Source organism: Plectropomus leopardus, chromosome 15, assembly GCF_026936395.1.
Source record: "Plectropomus leopardus strain MGB_pleo_1.0 chromosome 15, ASM2693639v1, whole genome shotgun sequence".
Classification (NCBI taxonomy): Eukaryota; Metazoa; Chordata; class Actinopteri; order Perciformes; family Serranidae; genus Plectropomus; species Plectropomus leopardus.
Window position 1 is genome coordinate 32,098,013 of NC_142190.1, and position 23,230 is coordinate 32,121,242.

General features: G+C 38.8%; 1 protein-coding gene across 4 annotated transcripts in view; it reads right to left on the reverse strand.

The window, feature by feature from the left end:
• The window catches only part of pknox2 (pbx/knotted 1 homeobox 2), a 165,355-nt gene that overhangs the window by 94,239 nt on the left and 47,886 nt on the right, over positions 1-23,230 (reverse strand). For all 4 annotated transcript variants that reach the window (XM_088088366.1, XM_088088365.1, XM_088088362.1 and 1 more), the window contains one exon: positions 18,562-18,643. The gene's annotated coding sequence lies outside the window, so the exon portion shown is untranslated. The remainder of the gene's footprint in view (positions 1-18,561; positions 18,644-23,230) is intronic.

Here is a 23,230-nt window from a genome sequence, read left to right on the forward strand (position 1 = left end):
TAGCAGCAACACTGATTGCGACAATTCCCTGAGTGGAAAAAGCATGTATTTTCTCCATATGCTAAATATGGTAAAAATGATTTCAATGGGTGAAAAATAGTAAAAATGACAAATTCCAAGGCAAAAGCCCAGAATGACACCCAGAAATAATACAATGCGTGTTTTTATGCTTTGATGGCTGTGGGATCAAAGATTACAGTTTGAATGGGTTTCAATTGCACATTTTTTTGCACTTAACAGCCTGAATGTGACAATTTGAGCTGGAAATTCCAAGATTAAACAAAAATACACAATCTTGTCAAGATGTCTGCCATATACATGAATACAGCCAAAATTATCAAAAAATGAAGAATGAAAAGCGCACAAATTGTAAAATGTGACAAACAGTCCCTAAGGGTTAATATGTTGGTAAAACCAGTTTATTGCATTTGATTAGAGACTGTCAGAGAGTTTTTTTGGAGTCTGAAGGTGAAAAGAGAGTCTCAGAGAGTGTATGAGAGACAGAGAGAGGAGGGAGGGCTGAGTTAGCATGACAACCGCTATTTTGATGGGGCCAAAGCCAAGTATCTCCACATATCCACTTTCCCTCTCCCATTCATCCCGTCCTCCCTGCTTTTCCATCTTCAACAGCCCTCCCCCTCCTCGCCTTCCCCGCATCGTCTTTCTCACTCTCGCCATTGCTCTCTCTCGTCTTTCTTCCTAAACTCACATTCTCCTCTTTTCACTGATCCCCCCACCCCTTTCTCCCCTTTCTCAACGTCTTGCCCTGCTCAGGGAGCTTCACATTCCCTTGTGCTGAGCTTAGAGAGTAGTTAGAGGAAAAAAAGGAAAGACAGATTATTAATATCATCTTATTGGATGTGGTTGTTTGTTCGGTTTTGGGGGGAAAAAAGGTGACACTGTGTCACACGGTGTCTCTTATCGTCTCAGTCAATGCTAAGAGTCTGTGAATTGAAAGAGATACAGATAAAGTGAGGATCGACTCTGTACCCTTAACCCCATACTCTGCTTCTCACTGGCCAGATTGTTCTCCCTGCGTGCGCTCACACACTCTCTCTCTCACACACACACACACACACACACACACACACACACACACACACACACACACACACACACACACACACACACACACACACACACACACACACACACACACACACACACACACACCACCACCACCACAGTCTCAGCTCCAGTTGCCAGGGAGACCGCCATACCAGGGCTCTGACCCAGGAGGTTTGGGACTGTTTTGCAACCCCCCCTCCCCCCCAAACGCCGGAGAGATGGCAGCTGTAGGACAGCTGTTCCTACCAGGCCCAAGTCTTTAAACCACAACCATCATCCTACCATCAGCGCAGCCTGGACGGCATTTTAGGGGACAAAAACACCCTGCAGCCCAAATGATTAGACACATCTGCCTCACTTAGTGGATTCTTCAGAAAAGTCTGGAAAGGAGCAGGAGATTATGCACAGTGCAATAAAGACCTGACTGAGTTTACTGTACATTTCAGTATGCTGTCAGCTCTCGCATGCTTTCATTTCTTCTACGGACACAGTCACGTTAGGTTTGTTTCCTTTGCTTAAATGACTCAAAACGACTAAACTTTATGCTACATTATAGATCAGCTGGACTTCTGTATTAACCCCTTGAAACAAATTGGATGATTTCTCGCAAAAACATGGGGAGAAGGCAATGAGCAACTTAGGACCCAAAAATGAGCAAGAAATTAGTACAAGGAGTTACAAGAAAATCACCTAAAAATAAGGAAAAAAAAGTATATATCTTTTTCTGTGATGTAATTTTAAATATATAATTATAATAATTTTGATATAGTTTTCTAGACATTTTTCCCTGTTTATTTTCCCCTTATTTAAAAAAAAATAAAATTTTCAGGGTTTATTTCTTGTCACCTTTTACTACATTCTTGAAATTTATGGCACATTACTGGCCAAATTTCTCTGCTTTTGTGCTTTTTGCCCCTTGTTTTGCAAAGAAATTAAACCAGTTTGCTCAGGTTACAAAGGGGTAAACAGCTTGTAAAAGGCGTCTGAATGCTGCACAAGAAAACTGACGTCGACCCAGGTTTCAAAGGGTAAAAAGAGACACACAGATGTATAATCAATGTAACAAATCTTTAAAAATACTATATTATGAAGAGTTGCAGCCCTTAGTTATTAGTGAAACTTTTTCTGACACAGTTTAAGTTTGGCTGTTTAAGGCTGGTTTGAAATCAGTACTGATGGTACTTTGCAATACATTGTTATCCCAACCCATCAAATACCACTGCTTGGTCAGTAGACGTTATGACACTCTAAGTCCACTCCTGCATCCATTATTGACATTCCAGGACGCTGTGTCAGTTTACACCTGCTAAATGTATTGTGTCTTTTCAAAATACACTTCTGTTTTCACAGGAAATGCACAGTTTCTGCTCACTTGATGCATGCAGTCTTTTTCAAAATAAACTTACAACATCGGTAAAACACCTCAAATTTGCGTTTATTTCCATGTGCAACAAAAGCACGTCATACGGAAAAGCGGGATCCCAGGTGGAGGTCAAGGGTTTCATGGAACCATCCACCTGCTGTCCCGCCCGACCACCCTATAGGGACTTTCCAGCTCCTTATATTACGTAATTACTGGCAGCATTTCTAACTAACCCTATCCAGCGGCGTTATAAACTGAGCAGGCAGCTGCGAAAAGTGCCTTTTTGTTTCGGTGTCTGACAATGAAATCACTGACCAAGCAGCAGTATTTGATGAGTTGGGAATGAGAACGGGCTGTAGTATTATTAGTAACATTTCAGCACATATTCATGTTCATTCATATTCATATTCATTACATTTTCATGTAACCATATGTATGGTAAATGTTAAGAGAAATCATGTAAAATAAAATAAAATAAAATAAAACATGACTTTATATTTATTCTATTCAAAAAACAAAATCATTTTTAATTATTGGTATTTATTCAAAAATAAATATTTTATCATTACCTAACTTTTAGTTGCTGTGATCAGCACTTGTAACCTATTGACTTTTTAGGATTTTAATGCAGAAAATAAAATATTTGTTAAAATACCAATTAGAATAAAAGCATGTTCTGTACTGGTAGGTCTCATCTTGTGTGGTTGACAGTCAAATGTCACCTAATTTTATAACTTCGGTCAATGCATACTAGCATTTTGTATTATTTGGTAACTTAGTGGCATTTTTAATGCACAAAAGTGTAACAATTTCACTAAAGTCACAGTGATATATTTTTGAAATTGTATTTTTAACTAAGAGTAACAACAGACTGCATTATCTTCCTGTCAAATGACAATAGTTTTACCTTTGCTCACTGACCACAACATATATAGCCTGTGGATAATTGGCCTAATATCCTGTGTGCGTCTAGACAGTCAGTACAACACTTCCTTGTTGCTGATATTGCTCAATTTCCCTCAATGCCTACTCTGTGATTGCTATCTGCATGTTGTCCCCAAAAGAGATGATTATCTCCCATTTGGCCGCACTGTGAAGAAGTAGCCCTAAACTTCACTACTGACGAAGGGCTGGTTCAATTAAAAGAGAATTTGGCCGTTTTTTATGAAACTGTCAGACACACTTGTGATTTGCAGATGCTTATATGCTGTTAAACTTCGAATAGGACGTGCATTCTGCTACATACACAAACGTCAGCTTATGTTGTCTTTGCCAATGGTGCAAAAAGTCAATAAATATTTCCCGGTAATGTTATCGCTTGATAATCAATAGCTGACAGACTGATTCTTTCTCATTCTCCCATAAACAAACTAGCAGATACATAACAGTGAGGGAATGGATCTGATTGAAGGTTATGGGAGTAGTACACCCACTTTACAGTATCCATTACCCCACTGACTCTATAATGCTTGCTTCTCATAGGTGAACATGTTGGTTTATTCAGCGTGTAATAGAATTTGGCAGGCCCCTCATCTGCAGGAGCCAAAAAGGCCATTGGGCTGAAACCAACAGCAGACAAACCGTGTCAGCTTTAAGATGTCGCGGCAAATTAAAGTATAGAGCAACTGATCTTGCAACTGCAGAGCGCACAATGGAACTATATTCCAATGGGGAACAGAGCAATTTTACCAAGATGGATGGCCGCCTTTCAGTGCATTTCAAGGGCAGACAGATCAGTGCGGGATCATTACTTCTGTGGGGGGTTAGTGGTCTGAATGGAGAACTTTTTTAACATGACTGCACTGAGCATTTTTATGGAAGAGGAAAAAGTAAAAGTGCATTGTTTTTGTATGTTTTGTACATATTATTCTTTAAATATTGTGATACACGTCTGAAAGCAGCACAAGAAAAGTGATGCTGCTCCAGCACACATACACAATGAAAACAATGAAATGGTTCTAAGAATTGATTTGGTTTGCTCTGTTACACATCAAAACTACAGAGAAATCACAAAAAAGTATTTATTTCATTCACCCGAACTCTTACATAGACTTGGCTGATATACCCGTATTTCAGTATACCAAGGTATTAAGAACTCCTGAAGGTATGTATTTCAATATTGTACTTCTGGTAAACTCTTTTTAAATAGTGCACAGCACGCACCACCACAACTCAGTCTAAGGTCTCTACTGGTGGAACAGGAAGCTGAGCTGGAAGATACTGTGACACCTAGTGGTGGAGGGAGAAGTTACAGGATTGTGAACAGCCGGCCACCAGCAGGGAGAGAGAGACAGTGAAAAATAACTGCATGTTTATTATATCTAACTTGGTGACTTATGGATTTATTTCAACCAAACCAGAGCTAGTGATTGAACAGTGGACTTACTAACTAGATTACTAGCAAGAGTAACCAAGACGGTTTGGGGGGATTTTATTTTGTTTCTGTATGAATGAAGTATTTTATGATGAGTTAACGAGGCAATTAAGCCTCGTCAGTCTTCCATGATAGAGAAAAAAGTTGAATTCAAAAGGTGTACAGTTGTATTTCTCTGTTAAATAATGGAAATAGGTGTGGGAATATTCCTTTTGTTCATATTTTGTGGGTTTCAATTGTGTTTGTTTTTCTGAAAAGCTGAAAGTAATTAGTGCCTTCACAGCCAGCATACTGTCATATACCATATACCCCATGAAATTTCAGGAAGGTTTGAAATTTCTGTGCTGACCAAGCCTCTTACATTCTTTCCATTCATCTTCAATCAAAAACAGGACAGACAAGATATTTTATAGATATTTTATAGTAATTAGAGCAGAATTTATCATTAGGCAACAAGAAGAACAGATTAAACTGCTCTGTATTATCTCATGACCTGCTGAGCTTCTGAAGCCATAGGCTGGCAATGAACCCATATGCAGATTTACAGTATGTGTTATTGCCTCGGTCTCATAACATCCTGTTGTGTTTAAGCCATATATTCATATCCATCTATGTTTGCAGCCATCTAAGTCTCTCTCTGTCTAAATGAAGTGTGAAATATGTGGGAGGATTTGGACTGGACTGTCCACTCACTTCTAAAATATATAATTTATACATATCTGCGGCTGTTACTTTGCCAAAAAATGAAATAGTCGCCTTGAGACAGCTTCCAAGAGCATGGCACACATAAAAATAGCTGCTTTTCATGTTCAACTGGACAGCCAGAGGAATTATGCACACTTATCTGTTTATCAGTTCATCTATTTTTCTGCTGTAGAGTCTTTTGGAGCATTGTCTTCCTCTATATTCATCTAGTATTCCTCTAGAGGAAGACTAACCTGTTCGTTTTTTCATCAGAGTGCCAGGAAAAGGAGCAGACTAAGTTAGAATGGTGGTGATTTGGCTCTCCCCCTCCATCTGTTTTGTTTTCCTTCCATCTCCCTCTTTTTGATGAGCTGGGTCTTCAGTCCCCCTTATAAAATCCCATTAGCTCTTAATGAAGTCGGGCTCCTAGCCTCTCGGCCTCACCTCATTTAGCACGATTGTCTGGCGGCCATTAGCATGGAGGCAATTACAGCCGCACGACAAGAGTAATTGGAAATGCCGACAGGGACCCTGAGAAATGGGAATAAATAAATATTAAAAAAATATTCAAACTAATAAGCTTCCATTCAGATGACGGGGAGGGAGCCGCATGTGTCTAAGTTAAATCAACATAATTACAATTAGGGTTGGTAGGGTAAAGAGCCCGGGTGAGGGAGAAATGGATATGGATGGATTGGACGGTGATGGTTAAGCGTAGAGGTAGCAAGTGTGATGGAGGGAAATGTGGGATCACGCAGTGGAGCTAATAATGTAGAGCATAAGCGTGACCCTAAATTCATGTAAGGGAGAGGTCAGAGAGAGTGTGTTGTCGTGTGCCAGTTTGCCTTCCAATCTTTGATTAAAGTCAGATTTTCCATCCTGTAGCCAAAATAGAGTCAAGAATCATTTCATTACCTCAGAAAATCCCCTAACCCAAGGCCAGATTGCACGCCTAAGAAACAGACAAACTCTTTGCTAAAGATGCTGTGATATCAACCTAGAAGAGACCAAAGGGGTTCCACCATGAGCTCAGCTTCTGCCAAATTTGAAATAGCAGCCACAGTTTTCGAAAACCAAAAGCTAAAATGCTATCTTTAATAGATACAGCATTTTTTCAAAATTATGTTTATCAGCAACAACTACCTCTAGCTCAATTCCCAAAGTTATGAAGTACTTATGATTAATATGCACTCCCAGACATCTTGATTTAACTAAAATCTCACAGAATGAGCACATAAACCTGGCAGGGCTAAAAAATCACAACGGATGAATCTAACTCCTCTAAGTCAGGAGGAAAGACAAATGAATTTCTCTCCATGAGCACGGCTAAATGAGGCCCTAAACACTTTACTGCCAGCATTCCACCAGCATCCCATTTGTACTAACATGCTGTGTTAGTGAGATGAATTCCTGTGATGAATTACAGCAGGTTATATTATTTTGTTACCCCTGCCAAGGAGGTTATGTGTTTGGTCCAGTGTTTTTGTCTGTTTGTGTGTTAGCAGGATAAAAGTTACTAAGCAAATTACTAATCCTTGGTAAATTATAGATTTAATAGATTCTTAATAGATTTGGTGGAAAGTTAGGCATGGTCAAGGAGGAAATGACAGTTTTGGGGGTGGATAGCATGCACCTATAAATGTGTATTTCTGGGGTTTTATGATGTTGGTGGGTATAAAAGTAATATATTATTTGGTTTACAACATGCATCAACCCATATTTACCATACTCACACCAAATCAACTAGATTTAAACATTATTTTGAATGATTTGCAAAGATCCTTTTCATGTATCCGATGTGAAGCAGCATTTGCTTATAACTGGTCACTGAACTCGGCACTGAATGGCAGGTGGGGCTACAGCAACATTCACATTAATCAACACTCTCCAATATTCATAAACAGAATAGGCTGATTTCCACTGACTTCCAAAACTATATATAACTGCCCGCAAAATGCCGTATATAACTGTCCTAATGCTCATAGTTTTTAAGACTTCCTGAACATCATCAGTTGCTGTTATGCTTCCAAACTCTGTGGTTAGGTTTTGGCAACAATACTAGGCATTTAGGTTTAGAAAAAAACATCATGCTTTGGCTTTAAATAATTGCTTTTGTTACTAATGTAACCTGAATTAATTTTCATGACACACATCACATCAAATACATCACTAGCATCACTAGCATATTGGCAAACCTCGCTGTTCTTCTTTGACCAATCCACCACCCCTCCCACACATCCTATAAAGACTTCTTACATCTTTACAAAACATTACATAGACTCTTGCTTTTATGCTATGTAACGTCACTTCATCCTCTGCTTCCTTGATAATTACTGCAGCCACAATAAATATAAGTATGGTTTGTAATAAGGTGCATTGCAGGAACTTTTAGGGTAAAATCTGGGTGGTGGGAACACTTACAGGAATAGCCCCTGTGTTATTATTCTTCTTCCTGGTTTTATGATGTTTTGTTTTTACGCTGTGTTCATGTGATGTCAGAAGGTCATAGTTTCTGAGCTGGGAAGTTGTTTGTCCGACTTTGTTGAGTTTATGAGTTTGAGGTCGTAAAGTGGGAACAACATGGAAGCTACAAAGAAGATGAGTTGCATTTTAATACTAAGGGCATTTTAACAAGAGGTTGATAACTGCTTCCATACATGAATTAATAAAAGATTTTCTAACCACTGACCAAATATTGACTTTTGGGCGCCATGTTTATGCATTTATGACATCAACTCGGCAACTCGTGTTATAATATTTTCTTTGTGTTGCTGAGTTGTTTTTCCAATATTAGAGGCCGTTCATGTGGATTTTTCCAGTGGGAAAGTCGTCATTCATAATATTTAGACATCACATGAATGCCATTAAAAATGTGCGATGCATTTTGGGGATGTCCCACCTGGCAGTTTTTTGGGGTCATACTTAAGTGCCTACCCCGAGGCAGGGACTTGTTTCACCTCGTAAGTGTTCTCAAAAATTGTCTCTGGTGGAGACACACACCAACAGATGAGACCCAGTAAAACTACCCACGAGTGGAAACGGGCCTATGATCAACTTATACGCCTGTTTTTCGGTGAGAAGGCTTATATGAATGGTCAATGTCAGTACTATTTATTTGACTCTCTTGAAATTCTGCACAATTTATGACTGTACACATTCCATGACTTAGGGAGTGTCCAAAAATATTTGTCATTGGCCATCACGATGTGTAGTCCTATGAGTATCATACAGGGGTGTTGAAATTATTTTTTTCGAAGATGCATCGTGAAGCAGATGTGGACTACATAACAATTCTTGCTGATTTTCTGGCTGCAGCTGGACAACAAAGTTCTACAGGTAAAGAGAATCTTATGGTAGCAGCCATTAATTTAATGTTTAAACATTTATGTTGACATTGAAATATATTATTTTATGGAGAAGTACACTGTACTATATTAACCACTTAAAACTTTGATGCCATTTTAATATCCACTGTTGTAAATATTAGTTCAACATTCAGTTTCCTTTCTTAAAGCAGGAGACAGTTGTCAGAAGTGGCAGCTAGACTGCTGAAGCAGTAATATTAATAAAAAAAAGGGAGTTCATATTTATCTGACTGTTTGTATTTATTGATGAAAAAGTAGCCATGTGTATACTGAAAATTGAGGATGCAATGCATTGTTATGCATCGTGGAATCGAATTGAATCATTGACATGAAAATCGTAATCATATCGAATCGTGAGACCAGTGACGACGCACAGCCCTAGCATCAACCAAGGTACAACTAAAAACTTTGTTACAATTGTTCAGCTTTCTACAGAATACATGAAACATACTAAAATCCAGTATATATTTCATAAAAAATATCTAGGAAAATCAAGTAATCAGACCTACACTGAATGAAAATGAGTTTTACGAAACCCTGAGACTCTGACCTTTATGTGTAGTATATAGACTGTGACAGATAATATGATTCACTTTAGAACTAAAATGTTTCTTACGCAATAAAAAAGAGCACTGAACTACACTTTGTTTTGTCTTGTATGATATATTCAGTGAATAGCATGTCATGCAAAATGTTATAAGGTTACGTAAAATTAGGAGAAAATAATTTGACAGTGTGTGAAACTGGAATACTTTATGATTAGATCAAAAAGGGAACTCACCACTGCCTGAGCTAAAAGGACTACTTGAGAAATGTGGGAGGCTAAACTGAAACAACAGCAGGCTGCAGGCTTGGTGCCAGATTGCCATGGCATCTCTCCTATCAACCCCCCAACTCCACCCCGCCCCCTCACTCCCACCGCCCACCACCACTGTTGCCCCCTTCCCTGCCCCCTAAGCTGAATGACAGGTGGCAGAAACCCGATCAGGACGGGCCTTCATCAAGGAAGCACTCCCATCTGAAATGGGCACGCTGCCCACTCGCCCACCCGAGGGCCACAGCGCAGGGGTTTCTGAGGCTGGACAGGGTGTGTGTCAATGTGTGTGTGTGTTTGTGTGTGTGTATGTGTGCATAAATGAGGCAGGGGATTGGGGAGCTGGGCTACAATGGCCACACAGCCATGGGAGGGAGAGAGGGGTGAGAGGTATAATGGACTTTTTGGCTGAAGAACCGAGCGGCGGAGCTGGCACCGGGTGTCCAGGGCTCAAACGGGAAACGGGAGGCTGGCTCCCACAATAGTCAGCGCCAGAGTCCCAGAGGGTCGTCAACAATAGCAGGGCAAGTGGCTGCTGTCAACAATGACCTCCAAGGCCTCGCTGCTTGAACCGAGATTCTCCCACCCTTCGGCACTTCCCTTTGAGCGCTGCCACACAACTAATGCAGGGATTATTATTAGGGACATGTATCTGGAACATGTGTGCATTTTGTCAGTGAAGTCCTGTCACTTGGATATGCTTTTCAGCTTTGGCTACTGTGCTATAATATATGACTATTTAACCCTTTAAACCTGAGTCGACATCAATTACTTGTGCTGCCTTCAGACACCTTTTCACAAGTATTTTAACCTTTGAACCCTGGATGAATAGGTTTGATTTATTTAGAAAATGTTAAAGAAAAAAACAGAAAAAGCAATGAGGCATGAAATGTCCCACAAATTCCAGGAATTAAGTGAATTTAGAAATTATTTTAAAAAATCTAGGGTAAAAATATACAGAAACCTATATTTGTGATTATTTTAATTATACAGTATTTTTAATATTATTTTTTTATTGATAAGTATTTTACAGATAAGTGTGCATAGTATTTTTTTTATTATTTTAAGCACTTTTTTTTAGGTCAGGCCCATGTTAAGTTATTTATGGGGTTTTTATCTCTTTGTTCCTTTTTTTTCAAATTTTTAGGTAATTGTCTTGATTATTTTCATTTTTTTCTTCTTTGCTAATATTCAAGTAATTTTCTTGTTTATTTTTGTTTGTTTTACTTTACAATTTTTAATGTTTTTGTCAAAATTTTAGGTAATTTTATTGTTTAGTTTTGGTACAATATTTAACTTGTTTTCTTTTTTGCTAATTTTTGGTCTTTTGCTTTACATTTTTTCTTTTTTCCCTACGTAATTTTCTTAATCTTAATCTTTTAATCATTTCTCCTAAAAATTCTTGTTGCCTTGTTATGTTTTTGAAAGAAATTAAGTCAATTTGCTCAGGTTTCAAGGGGTAAACAGCAGTGAAGGGATACGCAATACAAGGAATTACTACTATATCATCATTTTAAAGGATTTTAAACAGTTTCTTGAGTTCAAATTGGAACAAAACAGTTGTAAAGGACCATAAATGACTTCACAAATATCACCAAAACAGCTGCTACAAACAGCCTCAACACTACCCTACAAAATCCTCTGCAGCTCATATTTATGATGCAGAGACATCTTGATGTACTCGACAACTATTTCCTCCCCTTGTACACCAAATCAGATTTGAAACCTATTGGCTATCACAAGTGCAGCGGAGCATCTTGGCGCGAAATTGGAAATCCAGCGAGTAACACAGTCCTGTCCTTGTGCAACCCACTGTCCCTGTTCTTCATGAAAAAGTTTATTTGTCTAAAATAGCTCTACAAGCAATCACCCCATGGGCTGGAGTGATTGTAAGTGGATGGGGGGGATGATGTGGGGTGGTGATGTAGGTGGGGGGGTCTCCAACCAGGAGGAGATTTAATTAGTGAAATCTCATTAAGTCTAACAAAATTAAGCGTAAAACAATCCTTGGTGGGGAATCGTGCTGGAGGTTTTGGGTGGGGGGAGGGCAGGAGGGGGGGAACACTTAGGGGCTGAGAGGACATGGAGACTGGCTGTGCGATTAGTCTGGACTGTGTGTAGGAAGAGACAAATGGCTCAGTATGAGCAGACCTCCTCTGGCAATCAGCTAGAGACCGCCATGTGTGTACAGATCCCCCATTGTCCTTGCTCTTATTTTGTATAAGGCCCCTACCCAATATAAGAGCATTTGCAATGTTTGACTACAAAGACTAATTAGGATTTAGAAGAATTTGACAAAAGCAACACTTTGCATGAAGTAGGATAATGACAGAGGATAGCAAGTTTGAATGCTGGAGTCAAAAGAGAAAAGTTGTTGCAGAACAATCCAGTTGCTAGACAAGAGCGTCAGGGTTACACAACCCCTACATTTTTTTAACATCCAATGACAATGTTCTTTTTCTATTCCTTTAAACAATGTGAGTGCATGGCGGCTACGACTGGGTGATTTGAACATTTTACCTCGATTACAATTAATGAACAATTACTTGTTTTTTGCCTTTTTTAATTTTTTTTTTTTTTTTTTTCCTTCACAGCTGGCTGACACGGTTTTTAATGTAACCATGGTGTGTTGGAGTGTAATAAACATATGATGTATAGTTTTTTATAAAACTATCCAGCATTATATAAGAATAAAACGCTCCATCTGAAACAGACTTAAAGTTAATTAAAGTACATTGTTCTGATAATAGGCCAACCTCTCTTGACTGTAGGACTTTGACTTAAACTTCTGCTGTGTGCTATTAACCAATTTACTTGGGAGAAAAAAAGTTTTGAGCAGGCTTAGCAGGCTGCTGCCGGACCATCAGCTGTTTGATCTGAATACGACTCAACTGTCAAATACTCAGCTGTATTCTAGAGTCGTTCACTGCATCACATGATTGTTCAACACTTTCCTCAGTGTCATGAGAGTGTGAGACAGAGCCTGACGGAGCATGAGACACACGCCAGATGCGTGAGAGTTGGAAACTCTGGTCGGAAAAGGATTACCAGAATCTAAAAAACCCACAAAAAAATGAAACATGGGCAAGATTACATTGGTTAGAGGTTCTGAATATTGGGTTTGATTTATAGCACTGTAACCCGAATGGAAGCTATGGCTTAGATTGGGGAAATATTGTGGTTATGACCAAATGGCAATTCATTCATTAATTTTCCGTAATCGCTTGTCCTCGCAAGGGTCACGGGAGCCAATCCCAGCTGTCATTGGCAGAAGGCGGGGTACACCTTGGACAGGTCGCCAGACTATCGCAGGCTGGACACATATAGACAGACAACCATACACACTCACAGTCACACCTAAGGGCAATTCAGAGTCACCAATCAACCTGAGCTGCATGTCTTTGGACTGTGGGAGGAAGCCAGAGACCCCGGAGAGAACCCACACAGACACGGGGAGAACATGCAAACTCCCCACAGAAGGGCCCCCGCCCAAGGCAACCTCCAAAACAGAGTCAATCCCCATAGACCAATGGATGAAGTCATTGTAGCTACTTCCTTTATTTATATAGTCTATGGTCATGGCATAATGAGTATGGCTAAAGTTAAGTTAGGATTACAGGAATTTTGGGCCAATTTGCCCATGATCCATCCCTTCCAACAATTGGAGGAGAAATCTGGTGTGGGATCTTGGTTGATATCAATGTTTAGACCAGATTATCTGATAATGTGAGAAAGACAGTGTTTGACATGTAGGATTGAAAATATGAATGATTAAGGTTATGATTAAGTCAGGAAGTGGTGTCAAGCTGCGGTTAACATTCTAGACCTGGTCGCTAATGATAAACAGCATACTACTATTGACAGATATTAAAACTGAGTTAAGTTAAAACCTCACCTCCAGTTTCCTCATCTTGACTCAAATCAAGAGTTGTTAACATTATAGCAGGTGGTCAGATAACGTCAATCTCTGTTGTGTTTACATCCATTTACCCACAAAATCACATTAAAGAGATCACTTAAATGGCTTCCTCTGATAAAATAATCTCAATCAGAAACTACACCCATTTTCAAAATTCATACATGTTATTCCTATGGTCTAAGACAGACCAAAAATATTAGCAGACATGAACATCTATTTACCAAATCCAAAAACTAGAGTCCTAAAACTCTAGAAACTCTAGAAAAAATGTATTTGTCATTGGGTGTAAAGTCTGGAACTGCTGCATAGACAGTGAATGGTGAAAGATGCTCTAAATAACACAGAGAGCAGCCAGGGGAATGCTTTCTGTTTCACAATTAGAAATACTTTAACAGAATAAAGGTCATTTGGGTATAAAAAAACAAAGAAAACAAACATTCTGGGGGTGCACAAAAACAATGTCCCATTCATTGTCTATGAAGTAGCTTCAGATTTTATACCTGATGACATAACAAGTTTGCAACTTCCCTCTCTGGTGTCTGGCTTTAAGACAGAGTAGCTCATGCTCACAACTAGTGATAGACCTTTCCTAGGCCATTGATAAAACAAATCGGAATTCTTGATTTTGGCAGGGTTTAGGGTCGGGTGATAAATCGATTTTATTGATTAATGATCATTTGTTGTTTAGGACCATTTTTAAAATGAAAATCTAGATTTTCTCTTTTGGGCTTCTGGGCTTTTCTCTTTTGGGCTTCCACAGTTCACAGTGGGCTGTGCCCTCCTCCGTGGTTTACCTCCTAAAGATATACACACACTAACATGACAGCAAGCTTTAATAACAATGAATATTGAAGTACGTTGCCAAAAAGGTACAGTCTCTTCAGACAATTACAACTGGCTTGGTATCAGATCTGGAACAAACCACAGTCAGCTGCAAAGTTTGTTTTAGGCTGTTGCAATTAAAGGCAGCAGCACGACTGATTTATTACAACATCTTAAACAGAGGCACGCAGCCGAGTGGGAAAAATGTGTCTCACTCCGAGATGCAAAAGAGCACCTCAGCCCATATGTACAGTAGATATGTACAGCCTGGACTTATCCACATGCTGAAAACTATCCACCCCAGCTATGTGCTAACAGCCGCCTCATCTGTACAACTGTACACCTGAAAAGATCACAGAGAGCTGGAGGGGATGTGGTTTGACTCCACTACAACAAACATACAGTCCAGTCATTTCAACACAACCAATAACATTATTTCTTAACATGGAACTTATGTAGAACAACGGTTGTATAATTTCAGAATTGGTCATTTTCAATACTCTACTGTTTCAATTGTAAATCTGTACAATATGCAAAACTGTGCAATACGGAATACTGACTTGAAGCCCTCTACATTTTTCAGTTTGCCTTTTTTCATCTTTTTTTCTCGCTAAAATCAAAGCAATATTTGTTTTGAGTGATTTCTTTGTCATTTGTAGTTTGTTTTAAAGAGGGGAAAAAAATCGATTAAAATTGTAAATCGAGTTTGGTTTGAAAAAAATTGATTTTATTTTAAGGCCATATCGCCCAGCCCTAGTGTAATGCATCACTATTCTCATATCTTCTAGTCTGTGCATGTTGGAGATTAGAGGGAAGAACATCTGTGTAGTTTCTCCTTCTGTGCGTGATGCAACCTGATTTCAAAATCTATAAAGACTTTAAATCTCCTGTAGTATGAGCCCAGCTTTAGACAACTAGAACACTTGGTGAAACTCAGGGAAAGATCATAGTTCCACTTAATAAGCACTATTGTAATTGCAGGTTTAGGATAAGATGCAAGCTCTGAAAGTCAGACACTCTACACACCCACCTACCACCCGACCTCTAAATTGTTACTTGCTATATAAAGGACATGCTGTGCTTAATATGTTACCACAGAATATTGCACTGAATGAAAATTGTGAGGTGCAAAATCATCAAAATTGGATCCCATATTCCAATACCTAAATCCTAAGGCTACAAAGCTGTGTCAAAAGTGACCATGTAATACTCTTCCCTCAAGTGTCAGTTACAAGCAACCAGGTGGACTCCTCAAATGGTGGCGTCCTTCCATAGTTAAAAACAAAATTATGAGCAACCAGCCACTACACCAAGGCACAAACATCAGTTCTTTTTAATATTAACTCAGTGTCTTGAAAAGAGAACAATAATTCACATTCATAGATAAATTAAAAAAATAATTTAAAAAATCATAGAATGGGGTTTTCATTAAGCCGTCAGATTAAAAAAAAAAAAAACAAACCTGAATCATTTTAATTCAGCAGGAACGGCCACAACTTTTTCAGCTCTTCAAATCAATTTGCAATTAGTTGCAAACATGGGACTGCAGAGGACATTAAAGTCCTTTGGCTTATTTCAATCTGAACCACAGGGACAGGCAGTAATATCAAAATGCTCCAAGACAGCAATTTCAAACTAATTTCTAACATCATTGTCTTTGGAGGGACTCAGGTGGAGGTGGGCATGGGCAGCAACAACAACCAGCAAGACAATTCTGGCTAACAAGTCTTTGTGCGTGATCTAATCCTTCATCACCATACTAAGTATTAGATGTGTAGCCCAATAACAACTGGATGTGATCCCTAAAGTACTTCTTTGTTTTATGATCTCTTTTTGAGCAGTTCTAAATAGAGCAAGTATTTTGAGATATGCCAGTATTGCTATTTGCTGTATTAGCTAAAATCATCAGAGCATGCTACACACTGCTGATTATAACGGCTACAGCAACATGAACACTTCATTATCTTCTCTGTGAACTATATTAGAGCAAAAAGAACTTGTTAGAACAGTTAGTTTCCTAAAGCAGTAACAATTCATGGAATAACTTACTCGTCTGACATATCAAGCTCATTCTGTCTTTGTATGTAACGTGGACACAACATCACCATGAAATGTCCACTTGTCAAGAAAGATAAACCAAACCTGCACTGATTTCACTATGTTGGTAACTACAGACTCATGAGACACTACATGGTTTCCTCACCTTCTTAGTTAGTACCTTTACAATTAAGTGGAGCTACAGTTCTAGCTCAATTAGGCCATTTAATTGAACTACTGTGCTTGTCCCAGTATACAAGCACCATGGACAGAATATATTTATTGATAGAAGTATGTCCAAGTCCACCACATTAGGTGATGATATGCCGCCTTTCAGCTAGTTGCTATCGGACCTTCCTCTGGTTGATTACGTCACATACCAAACACGTTAGCAAGCGGCAAACAGGTTGCATGTCAAACGGTGACAACATGGATAACTTTTCCGTCCTGTACACTTCATAGGTGCTCTACATTTTACTTGATACCTTCGTCTTGTTTTGTTTTCTTCCATTCATCTTCTTTTGTGTTTCCTGGCTTTCTTCTACAAATGTATGCTTTTCTATTTCCAGGTCAATGCCCCGTGTGGGGACTATGGAGCGTGTGAAGAACGCTGAGGCCAGCTCAATTGCAGTTGAGGCGTATACATGAAAGAGTAAATCGACCCCCAACTGCATTATCTAGGTGTGTTCATCCGACTTTGAGGTATTCAACTTAGTAAGATTTCAGTCGGACTAACATCTTAACATGTATTTTAGTCGGACTAACACAACATACAACTAAGATCATGTAAACGTACTGAATAACTCAGCAGCAAACTCACTGTTATCCCCTTTTCCACCAACATGACACCAGCATTTCAACCACAGATACATCAACTTTGACCCTGAAAAGTTTTTTCTAGGCTGGAACCAAAAAGTACCAGGTTTATGACCTGAACGCTGTGACGACATCGTGGGCATGTCATATTCTAGAGGTTGTAAAGAGAGGATGCAGAAGGCAACAATATGATTGTAAAGATAATTATCTGTAATACCAGAACAAAAGTCTTCAGGTTACCAATGTAGTCTGTGATTTTGCAATTAGTGTATTCTTCTGTTCTGCAATGTGCAACGCCTTCCACACCTGATCCTCACAATGATTCCACTCAAAACTGCTGGAAACACCAAGGTTCTAAGAGTCCTGAACAGACCAGACCCACTTCGAGGACCAGAACTAATTTGGTGGAAAAGGGCTACAAGTGTTATTGTGGAAAGAACTCAAGTTCCAGTCATGGGCATCTACAAATCATTTGGCCATTTGGACATCAATAGTCTGCTCTGTCATGGCAATACAATACAGAACCACTATCTACTCCAGAGCATCACTGAAGACAGGCACTTGTTAAAAAACAGTTTACTGCCCTACTCATCTCTAGAAGCACTGAGTTTTGCAAATAAATGGTTGCCATATTTCATCTGAGCCTACTTACATTTGCTATGGTTGTCACTGCCTCACTATGTCTTGGCAAGACCACAAACAAGCACATGTTCAGTGTTTAAGGTCCCTTTTATGGTCTTATGGGCTTCAGAAATGAACATTTGTGGAAAACATAATAATAGCCAGTAAGTTAAAATATAATCTCTACAGTATAAGTCATGGGCCTCCTAATACTGGAACACAGCACTAACATCATGCTTTTTTTTATCCTGGTCCAAGATGCAAATAGTGTGTTTGTTCAAAATGGGAATCATCAATCATTTTTTTAAAAAGCTATAGATTGAAGTGCCAGCAAGAACTGAGTACAGAAATTAAAATTCTCATCTAGGGGTTGAAGAAATGTTGAGAAAATATGCTCAAGTGAATTGGGCTCTTTTGCTCTTTTGGTTTCAAGCGGCTTGAGTGAACTACAGCAGGGTAATCGTTAGCTGTGTACTCTGGCATGGCAACGTGTTTATAGCATGAATTACATTTGATTGTGTGCTCTTAAATTAAATCAGAATGGTGTTGGGCTCCAAGGAAACACACACAGCACAACACAAAATGCCCACAGCTTTGTTAATGACACTAACAAACAGGCACAAGTTCTTACAACCTGGCTAAACTATGAGGGTTATAGGAAGGTAACTGAAAACTTACTGTTGGCTTGCCCACAGCAACGCAGCAGCTTTCTGAGGTTTTCTCTGCTCTGTGGCCCAATATCCAAGTCTCCACACAAAACCTGTTGAAAGATGAAAACATTCAAGATTTACAACTTATTAAGGTGATCATTATGGATAAAAATGACATTAACCCTTTAAAACCTATGCAAATTGGCTTGATTTCTTTCAAAAGCCTGGAAAGAAGGCAATGCTCAACTTCACAAGAAATGACCAAAAATGTGCAAGAAATTAGAAAAAGGATCCAAGAAAATTATGTGAAAATGAGCATTCAATCCCCTAAAACAAACAGGAAAAAAAGATAAAACAAAAACAGGAAAATGGCCTGAAAAGTGCTTAAAAATATAATAATTCTGTAAAATAATTTAGAAATAATTATGAAAATTAGAAGTATAGTTTTCTGGACATTTTTCTCCAGCTTGTTAAACATAATTTTCTGGATCAACTAAATTCTTGCTAAATTGCTCATTGCCTTTATTTTCATGTTTTCATTGAAAAAAAAAAATCAAACCAATTATCATGTCCCTCAAAGGTTTACAAACTTGTAAAAGGCAAGGTACAAGAAAAGTGATGTCAGGTTTCAAAGGGTTACAAATGGCCACCTGCAGAAAAACAATGACTAAATGTGAAAGATATCCATGTAAGCAGATGCAGTATATGGGTTATTTTTTACTGGCAGTATAAGTATGTCATTATTTTAACTTGATAAAACACTTTAAAATCACAGGAGCACTGATAGCCTTTGAAGCATTAGTTCTGGCAGTGACACAGAGGCAGTGGTTAATGCATTAGTCTGTTTTACATGCCACAACTAAACATTCTAAGCAAATTGAAAGCACTTTGGAGGCGCAGCATTTTTTCAGTTGAGATGCTTCGGGTTCTGGTTACTATGATACAGAATATCTGTTGAAGTAAACATATCTGCACAAGATAGAAACCTTGCTTTGGATGAGGAGAATGGTGAAACATGCAAGGAGAGAAGACGGTCTGCGTGGGTTAATGAGAGGAAACATAGTTTAGGCTATATACTGGCTATATACTTTATATAAACAGGTTTTGCTTTGTTGTTGTTATAGTTAGCACTTGTACATGTCAGATGTTTGTCTTTGCGAAATTGGTCCCCCTTTCATTGTGATGAAAGGCTAAAGTGACAATAGGCAGTTTTTCATTATCCCTCAAATTGTGCAAATTAACACTGGGAATGTAAAATACCCTTCCATTTATCACAAAAAAAGTTTTTTTGCTTGCATGAGGTGGTATCTTGGGCAATTCGAAAAAAGCCATATTTCACAAAACTGAAATGAAAACATTTTTTTGGCTTTTGTAGGTAGGAACTGGCTCCCTCGGGCATGATGCAGCGGGCACTACAAGAGGTGTTCTGCGTCTCTCAAAATATGATCAGATCATTTTGAATCGTTTTGAATCCACAATTCCTCTGTGAAATTGTGGACTATCACCTTCCAGAAATCCCTCATATGTGACCGCTCCAACGTATAAGGGGCTTTTCTTTTCATTGTTGCTCGCAGAACAGGCCTACGCGGCCTTGGATTGGAAATAATGACGGCTAGTTCGGTGGCTGCAATAGAAATAAAGCTGCTAATGTTTTGAACATTCATCACCTTGCATCTCAGAATGTTATCACCAGAGGAGAAGACGCAGAACATCACTCAATGAAAACACAGTTATCTTGCAATTGTTTTTTTCGACATTTCAAAAATATTGCTAAAGTTTTGTGCAAATCTGTAATGGAAACCCACCTAGCGACGAGTGCAGCCATTCTACCCAAAGTTGAAAATCTTTCAAATTTGGGAACTCAAAAAAAAACCTAAATCTTTCAACTGGCAGCACTCTGTACAGAATTCACCCCCAGAGTCCCGTCACACTGCAAGTGTTTGTAGCATGGCATAAATAAGTGGCACTCCCATTGCAAAATGTTAAAAAATACGCGGGCCTTAGAAAAAATCTCTTCGGTGGACACGCACCTTTTGAGTCAGATATTGGCAGCTACATCCATTATTTATACAGTCTAGACAATTTTTCCATAAGTCAACTAATCCCATAGAATGACCAAAAGCAGTGGTGTGTACATATAAGTATATTTGTTTTTTAAAGGCTCAGTAATTTCCTTTTTTCTCATTTTTATTAAACGTCACTCAAACAGGAGTAAATATTGCTTGGGGTCTATTTTCGGCTGCACATTAATCCCATTTGGTGCTCTAGTGAGTATTTGGGGCAGCAGTTTGGTGTTTGTGGGACGGAGTCAAAATAAACTACAGTGTGTGTTCATTGTAAAAAAAATAACGTCACCCAGAGCAACAGTGTGGCTCACGCTTTATAATAGAGCTAGTTTAGTGTTTTTGCAAAACAATGGCGCTCTATAGCACAGAGAAATGACAACAGGCCTTGATACACACAGTACAAACACACACACACAAACACACACACACACACACACACACACACACACACACAGAGTTAGTAGACATTCACTGTTGGTTTTGGTCTGCACATGGGTGTGCTGATGATAAAAATAGGCCTTCACCTTTATTAAATGTACTGTGGGGCAGTAAACATCCTGTGTAGTGGAGACTGACTGCAAATCGCTTTACATTCTCAAAGCCATCACTAATCTTTTTTTTTCTTTTTTTTCTCATTGAATCTGGTAATTGCCAACTATTTCATCTAAATGTTTTATATTTCTACTCTTTTGCTATGTTTAACTTGTGTGTTTCACAGGCATCTGTGTATGTTGTTGTTGTGAGTCAATTAGTCTACTCTGGACTCCTAATAATGTGCAATAACTACTTTGATGTGCAATAATCCAGTGCAATAACTACATCCATGTGTAATATTCTATATTCAAATGTTGTAGAATATTTTGTAGAAACAAGAACAAAATGTACATTTATATTTTTATTTTAGTGTTTAGATATATTTATTTTCTATTAGTACTTATGTTTACATTTTATTGATATATTCTATACTTTCCTACTTCTTTTAAGACTTTTGAATGGGAGCATCTGTAACTAAAAGCAGTTTCCCCTCGGGGATCAATAAAGTATTTCTGATTCTGATTCTGATTGTGAACAGAACAAAACAAAATATGAATTCAAATTGTTATTTCTTGTAATGACAAGCACTTAAGCATTTATCTGCATTCCTTATTTTACACACACACTACAAGTGGTCGAAGGTAGGTGTAGATATTGTTTGTACCTACAAAAAGATACTTAACGAAAATACTAAAATACTGATGAATGCCAGAACACACATACATTTCCTTCTGCTAACACTTTAGACCCAAATTCATTCTGCTTGTGTTTCATGATCAAGACCCACTGTATATAGTACACAGCATGCACCACCAGAGCTCAGTCTCCAGTCCCTACTGGTGGAACAGGCAGCTGAGCTCACCCAAACCATCTTGGTTACTGCTGCTTGCAATGTAGTTAGTAAGTCCACTGTTCTGACAATCATCAGCTCTGGTTTGGTCAAATTAAATTCTTAATTCACCAAGTTAGATGTATAAAACATGGTGTCAATCCCCACGCTCTCTCTCAGCCTGCTGGCCTCCAGCTGTTTACAGTCCTGTAACTTCTCCATCCACCACTAGGTGTTGCAGTGTCTTTCAGCTCAGCTGCCTGTTTAACCAGTGGAGACCAGAGAATGAGCTCTGGCGGTGCATGCTGCGCACTACATACAATGAGTTAAATAGAAAGGGAAGCAACAGTATTTATGACAGTATTGAAAAACATACCTTTGGGAATTCTAAACACCCTGGTATAGGCTACCATAATACAGTGATACTGCCCATGCCTATTATATTTTATTCCATTTCTGCCAATATATCCCCTTAAATCCAACACACTGAACTTTTAAATGTCAATAAATTATTTTGGACTCAGATTGGTTGACTACCTGTAGGTTTGTAGTACACATTTCACATCAAAGTACTTGTATTTAAAAAAAGATGCTTTTTAAGGCATCAGTATATAAATTACTGCTTTATTTGACAATATTTGTCAGGTTGTAACTGCCTTATAATGACCAGAAATTAAATTTCATCACTCTACTGCAACTCCCAATCACCGCAGACAAAATGCATCAAATTACAATTTTAAATGACATAGGTGAAAACAGGGAGGTCAGAGAGCCGCTGTGACTCAAATTCCTTTGAGCAATTGACTGGCTGGCTGTGTCTGAGCCACATGGGGCATAGCGCAGAAGAGGGAGTTATGGCGCACATGCAAAAGATTTAAGTTCAATCAAGCATTCAGGGCTGGACACCTGATCTTTCGCTTAAAGCTCCTCCAGAACAGTGGGAGTGTGGTTGGGCCTCACAGCAGGCCGCCTACCTCCAGCAATCTGCTAACACAGAGCCACTGAAGGGATGGTATTTATCCAGTCCTGCACAGCTCAGTGGGGACTACTGTGTGTGTGGTAGGTACTACCAGAGGCCCCAAGTGGATGGGAGGGGTTGGAATGAAAGCTGTGGAGACTTAGGAGAGAGCCGAAACTTTTCTCTTTTCAGAGTTTTATCAGTCTCTCTGAAGGTAGGGCAAGTGAAAAAACAATAAAAAGTTAAAAATATATCCCACTGACATGCCAGTTTTGAGGAACCTTAATAAGAAGTGTTCACATCATCAGAA